Genomic DNA, 7,663 nt, shown 5'->3' with positions numbered 1-7,663 from the left:
TGATAAATTTAGCCTATTTTTGATATTATTTATTGCAAAAAATCCTAAAAAAGTAGAAAAGCTTGTAGATTAGGATGGCATACAAAAAGCAAGTTTCTTTCTTAGCTAGTTTTGGGATTTTTTATAAAAAAGAAAGATGGAAAAAATCGCACACGTCGTAATCGCTCTTGATAGGCTGAAAACTACACTTTGAATTGGAAGAAGAAGGAGTGAACTGGGAGATCCTCGACCAGGCGTTCTGGTAGGCGTCCCAGGATTTTACCCCCCCTTTGAAGCCAACGAAACCATCAAATTTGTGTTCTGAGGAGGAGACTATTATTTTGATCAACATTTTTGGTCTAGTCTAGGAGATCTAATGCTTGGAGAGTGCTTTTGAGTAGTGCTAGACAAGGGATTCCACGTTCTATCAATACATATTGATTCAATTCATTGTGCTTTGTCTTTGTCGTGTTTACCTCATGTCTATTCTTTTTCTTCTCTTCCATATCCTATCTCTACTTCATTCTATCTTTAATCCACGGTGGATATGATCTTTCGACAAAAACCCCTCCAATATTGGTGAACCTGACGTGAAAGGTTGTCAGAAGGAAAGACAAGATGGGGGAACCTTTGAACACAATTTCCAGTGATGTTTTGCAACAGTTGGTGCAGAATATGAATATGCTTATGTAGGTACAACAACAACAAGTGATGCAAGCTTCTACTCAAACATAAAGTGTTGTGATGAATGCTCTACAAGTAGTTGAGCGCGAGATGAAGTTATTCAATGGTAGGAATGTATCTGCATATGTACATACCTATGCTCAAAAGATGAAATTCTTTGGGGTGGCTCAACTTGAATGGAGCTCGTATTTTGTACGTGTTATTGTACATGAATTGAAAGTGCAGATTATTGAATTATACATGCATGTTGTTGACTGGGTAGCTTTCAAGAAGACACTTAGGAAAGAATTTTACATTGAGGATACAAGTTTTATTACGCACAAGACTTTTCAGGAGTGGGATTTGCAACCCAATAAGGGTCTTGTGGCTACAGAATTGTTAAGAGAATTTGAAAGTCGATTTGAGAAATTGGATTTTGCAAAACAACAAGTTTTTGCAAGTCAAAAAATTGAATTGTTTTTACAAGCAGCTGATCCTGAGCTTCAAGAGAAGCTTGATGATTTGCTAGAGAATCAGACTACAGAGATAGGTTTTGAAATAGAGTGGAGACATGTCAAGGAATCTATTACTACACTTGTGAAAAATCATAGAAGAAGAGAAAGATTGCATGTCTCTAGCTTGCCTACTGTTACAGGCAAGACAATTGATGTATCTAGTAAGCCACCTACTTCTGTGGCTAACCCTATGGATGTACTTGCTATTGTTCCCCAATGTTAGTGAGAAAGATGTATTAGATGAATTGGTCAAAGGCATGGGGGATCTTCAATATTGAAGGTTGCAAAATTGGATGAAAAGAGAAAAGAGGAAAGAGGATGGGCAATAGCCCCTAAGCCAGGAAAAAGATGTATGTGGTGTGATAGTTTACAGCATGAGAGAAAGGATTGTGCTACCTATCAGGAGGCCTTGGCACAACATCTCATATTTTGGAAAGATGGCAAGATCCATGCACAAGAAACGGGATTGCCTCTTTCTTTGAATTTTGGAAAGGAAGGTATGTAGAAGTTATTGGAAGACTTGGCTGTTCGACATGCTTATGCGATTGTACATGCATCTACTTTTGGTCTATAGTTGGAAAGAATTCCTAGCCAAGTGATGGTCCAAAGGCTGAAATATGGACACATGCTTTACATGCAACTGAAAAGAGAAAAGTTACTGATAGTGAAATGTCTCATGCAGGGCAAGACATTCGTGACATAACTGGTTGGAAATCACTGGTAGATGCATATTCAGTATATGCATATTTAGCAAAGGTACAAAACACGGATGTACTTGTGGAAGAGAAACAAAAGAGAGATTAAGATAGTGCAGGGACATCTAAAAAAGTGACAAAAAGTGAACAGCACCCTGCCACGGCATAAACAGAAGCTGGAATCGGTCAAGAGAGGCTGCAATGACATGCTAGCCATGAAAACCTACAAGAAACCTTTCTTCCTCACCAAGAACCATAGCTTCAAAACACACAAGAGGGAGGCACACAAGAGATTGATAGATTCAAACCATCCTTACCCTCTTCTTCTTCCTCACTCTCCATTAGATATTGCAATGAAGCACAAGAGAAAGAAGCAAGAACAAGAAGGCAAGTGTTGTGCAAAAAGCGGAGAGGGAGAAATGAAGCGTGAGAGGAGAAGATAAAGGAAGAGAGAGGTTGTAACCACCTCAACCTCCCACCTCCCCAAATCACCCGATAAGACTCTTCCTTTTCTTTTCTTGATATTAAAAATTGAATTTGCATACATCTTGGCTAAGGTCTAAAGACCCTTCAATTTTTGGAATGGGACAAAAGTATTTGACCATTCTTTTCCTTTCTATATTTTAAGATGTGAGCCTAAGGACACACATTGTTACATTGCTTCATATTTGAATTTTTTTTGCTAAGAGGTCCATTTTCAATGAGTCATTTTACAAAAAGTTGTTTCCATGTGAGCACATTTTGGTGCCTTTATTTGCATTGATTTCTCGGTCATCATTCCTCCCACGCTTAAGTATGAAGTGTCCTTGCAAACAAAATTGAAGAAGAACAACATTCAGCTCTTGAACGACCTTCGTCTTCATATTTGTCTTCAATCTTCATTTCTTCTCTTCATCGTCTTTGAATTGTCATTGGATTTGGAAAGGAAAATAACACACAAAATAGAATCACAACTAAGACGGGGAGCCTAGGTTGAAAATCACACCAAATAAAACCACAAACAAAACATGAAAGCTAGGGCTCTTCAACAAATTGAACACAAGCACAACATCACAGTCAATATAGAATGAAAGATAACCACCAATGAAGCACAAATAGAAACCCACAAAAGATATGGAATCAAAGTGCACCCTTACTAAGGATTTTACAATAGAGTTCTCCCACCCTTTTTTTTGAAAGAAAAAGGAAAGGTAAGCTTTATTAAACAAGTAACAAGGAAAGCAAAACATAAAGTTCTTGGGTGTTTTTAAGGATAGCCTTGGTGAAAGGAAGCATGACTTGAGGATTGAAGAAGATGTGCATATGAGTAATCATTAAAAGGGATACCATATAAAATGGATTCTTTTATTTTAATGTATTTAATAAGGTGAATTTTCTCTATTTTTAAAGGCGTCTCAAAATGAGTCGATGCCACTCCATGTGGATGGATAAGGCTAAGGTGGGAAAAGTGTGCTGCAACTATCATGAAGATTGGGACGTGAATCTTGTTGCACAGAAGGAGAAGAGCACTATTGCACCTGTGTAATGATGGAAGGTGGAGGATATTTTGCATGTGTGGTAGAGTGACAAGCTGGGATTGAGGAAAGGGAGAAGGTGAAGGATTGGATGGCCGCTGCATAGTGGACGATGATGGGTCTGGAAGTGCCGCAGGACAGAGAGGGAGAATAGGTCGATTGGTGGGCAGAAGAACAATGGTAGGGAAGGAAGTCGTCCATTTCCTGTCATTTCTCTTCTCTTGTGGTTAGAACCTCCTTTGAGATGTCTCAGTTTCTTCGCGGAACAAGTTTGAACCAAATACTATGCTACTGACACCTCCTGCAGGCTCATTCGTGCAAAGGGGTCATGTGGAGGACGCACCAAGGCTCCTGCATCCTTTTCCTATGGTTAGTGCATCGTGCTTCTTCTTCTCCCCCTTTTGCTTATTATTTCATCATCCTCCTCCTTGCGCCTTTCTTCTCATTCAGCCTACGATTCCTCCATCCCGACGAGAATTCTGACCTACACCATAATTTTTGACATTATCACCTTCGCAGTAGTAGGATAGCTGCAAGCTCCAAGTGCATCAATGCCATGGATGAACTATGAGATATCAACCCAAAGTGGCTTGAGATGAGGGGTGCATAGGCGGAGGTTGAGATGGATTGTTGATAGAGATTGGGGCCTATGTGTAGGTAAAGTGGGATTTCTTGGATTCATTGATGCTCTTATCAGGAAGATGATCGAGGCATGCAACTTTGTCGAAAGGAAAGCCCTTGAAGTCCTTAAACCTTGTCATGGCTGAAATAATACTTCTAAACCCTTCTTCCTTGCAAGCTCTATAGCCACCTCAGTTCCTCGCCAGTGTGTCAAATGAATAGCACCCTGCCACGGCATAAATAGAAGCTGGAACCAGCCAAGAGAGGCTGCAAATGACTTGCTAGCCATGAAAACCTGCAAGAAACCTTTCTTCCTCACCAAGAACCATAGCCTCAAAACACAGGAGGGAGGCACACAAGAGATTGATAGATTCAAACCATGCTCACCCTCTTCCTCTTCCTCACTCTCCATTAGATGTTGCAATGAAGCACAAGAGAAAGAAGCAAGAACAAGAAGGCAAGTGTTGTGCCAAAATGGGAGAGGGAGAAATGAAGCGTGAGAGGAGAAGATAAAGGAAGAGAGAGGTTGTAACCACCTCAACCTCCCACCTCCCCAAATCACCCGACAAGACTCTTCCTTTTCTTTTCTTGATATTAAAAATTGAATTTGCATACATCTTGGCTAAGGTCTAAAGACCCTTCAATTTTTGGAATGGGACAAAAGTATTTGACCATTCTTTTCCTTTCTATATTTTAAGATGTGAGCCTAAGGACCCACATTGTTACATTGCTTTATATTTGATTTTTTTTTGCTAAGAGGTACATTTTCAATGAGTCATTTCACAAAAAATTGTTTCCATGTGAGCACATTTTGGTGGCTTTATTTGCACTAGTTTCCCTGTCATCAAAAAGAAATGTGGATTTGTCTAAAGGTGCAAATTAGCCATCTCTCAAGCATGTTATAAAAGAAGTTTTCCAGGAGCAAAAACAAGATAGCAAGCAAGAGGCCAAACACTGGGGATATACACTACAATCTAATATTGAGATAGTTGTGGATACCTTGGAAGATTCTATACTGGAAGATTCAGCCATTGCACCTATAGATTTTCTTAATGCAATTGAAGAGATTTGTGAAGATAATGTTTTACTTGATGCAAGGACTCAAGCTAAGATTGGTGACTTGTTGGATGCACATGATTTGCAAGATGATACAATTATTGTTTCTGAAACAGTTCATGAGCTCAAGGATATGCCTTTACAAGATGTTAGATGTAATGCTTTACAGTTGGAAAATGTTTTGGATGCTTTGTCAAAGGCCTTGATAGGCAATTCTAGGATGCTTCAAGATATGGATTGCTTTACTATTTTTGGTGATGGTGAGAATGTAATGAATGCAAGTGAGACTCATTTTATGTTGGATGAGGAGAAAAAAGGTTATCAGAAGCAACTTCCCATGCAATGGAACTTGAAAGAGCAAGCATGTTGCTATGTATTTGTTGATGGGTGCATTGATAGTGTGTATATGGAGATTCAACAACCTCTAGTGTATGATATGCACTGAAGGCCTTATGACCGTAGAGGGGATACTAGGTATGGCTCAAGAGTTGTACAAATGCCGAGTATTTTGATCTATGATCCAGGGGGATACCTTCTTATATGCATGATAAGCAAGAATTTGATGCTATGGGTGTTTGATCCGGGTGGTGCATTGGTGTCACATACTGGAGCATGTGCAGATTTAGAGGGGGTGGATGTCGTGCCACTACGCGGACACAGTGTGAAAAACTCAGGAGTGCATCATCATTTGACTTTCTTATTGATGTAGAGAGTCAATGTGATATGAGTTATTAGTGCTAGTGTGAGTGACATGGATGGTCCAAAAATACTAGATTTTTGGATAAATTTAGGCTATTTTAGATATGTTCGATATTATTTAGTGTAAATATATGAAAAAGCTAGAAAAACTTCTAGATTAGGATGGCATGCAAAAATCAAGTTGCTTTTTCAGCCACTTATGGGGTTTTTCATAAAAAAGAAAGATGGACAAAATTGTGTGTGCCGCGATCGCAGTTAACAGGTTGAAAACTGCACTTTGAACTAGAAGGAGTGAACTAGGAGATTTTGGATCAGGTGTCCTAGGGTTTTACCCCCTTTCGGAGCCAACGGATACATCAGATATGGGTTCCAAGCAATAGAGAAGAAGTTGTTATTTTGATGCACATTTTTGGTCTACGAAAAGGACAAGAGGATAGGGGACGGGCAGTAGCCCCTAAGCCAAGAAAAATATGTATGTGATGTGATAGTTTGCAGCATGAGAGAAAGGATTGTGTTGCCTATTAGGAGGCTTTGGCATGACAGCTCATCTTTTGGAAAGATGGCAAGATCCATGCACAAGAAATGAGATTGCCTCTTGCTTTGAATTTTGGAAAGGGAGGTATGTAGAAGTTGTTGGAAGACTTGGCTATCCGAAATGCTTATGCGATTATACATGCTTCTACTTTTGGTCTACAATTGGATAGTATGCATGGCCAAGTGATTGTTGGTTGAAAGCCTGAAATATGGACACATGCTTTACATGTAGCTAAAAAGAGAAAATTTACTGATAGTGAAATGTCTCATGCAAGGCAAGACATTCATGACATAACTGGTTGGGAATCACTGGTAGATGCATATTTAATGTATGCATATTTAGCAAAGGTACAAAACACGGATGTACTTGTGGAAGAGAAATGAAAGAGAGATGAAGATAATGCAGGGACATCTAGAAGAGAGACAAGAAGAAGTGTGGATTAGCCTAAAGCTACAAATCAGCCACCTCGTGAGCATGTTATGGAAGAGGTTAGTCAGGAGCAAAAACACGATAACAAACAAGAGGGCAAATAGAAGGGCAAGTAACCAGGATATAAGTTGGAATCTGACATTGAGACAACCACAGATCTTAAGAAGGTTCTTGAAGAACAGATCTTAATAAATTGGGTGGAATTCAGCTTGGGAGAGGTGCTTGGCATTGCCAAGTGAGAATTTCATGATGAGATCATTGACATAATTAAGAGGAAGCATCAGTTTCTTGGTGATACCACTAGTGCACTACTACAATTTGAATAGGAAACTGGTTCGCTGGGTATTTGAGCTGAATATGAGCATGAAGTAAGTAGTGGATTATCTAAGTAGGATGCTACTAATCAGTGGACAACATGTTGAAAAGAGAAGAAAGTGGCTGAAAATGCATTGTCTTGTAGCAATATGCATGGTGGAGTAAGGCAAATGCAACAATATGGGGAAGATACTCTATGATTTATTCCTTGAAGTCATTACACAAGAAATCATTGGGCCAGGGCTATAGTTGAAACAATAGTGAAAATAGGGGATCTTGAAACTCCTTGTGTTTCTTTGCTTGACCATGGATCTGAGATTAATGTCATTGAGAGTGGATTGTATGAGATTGTGCATGGCCTGTGGACACTGATCATGGGTGGCATATGAGGGCTGCAAGTAATTCTTCGGGATAGCTTTATGATGCATGTCCTAATGTGAAAGTGACGATTGGTGATGTACAAGAAGAGCAACACTTCTTTGTGCAAGATAATTCCTCATATGCAGTGATTTTGGGACAGCCCTATATTATAGGAGTGCGTATGGAAATAAAGGTGCTTGATGATGGTTTTGCTTATGCAAGATTTAGAAGCAAGGATGAGACGAAAGAAATCCAATTTCTTATTGTTTGTGTCATCATCCT

The sequence above is a fragment of the Lygodium microphyllum genome, chromosome 16 (genome assembly GCF_053477565.2).
Source record: "Lygodium microphyllum isolate KBCC chromosome 16, Lygodium_microphyllum_v1.1.10, whole genome shotgun sequence".
NCBI classification, from domain to species: domain Eukaryota; kingdom Viridiplantae; phylum Streptophyta; class Polypodiopsida; order Schizaeales; family Lygodiaceae; genus Lygodium; species Lygodium microphyllum.
This window is presented reverse-complemented; position numbering follows the sequence as displayed.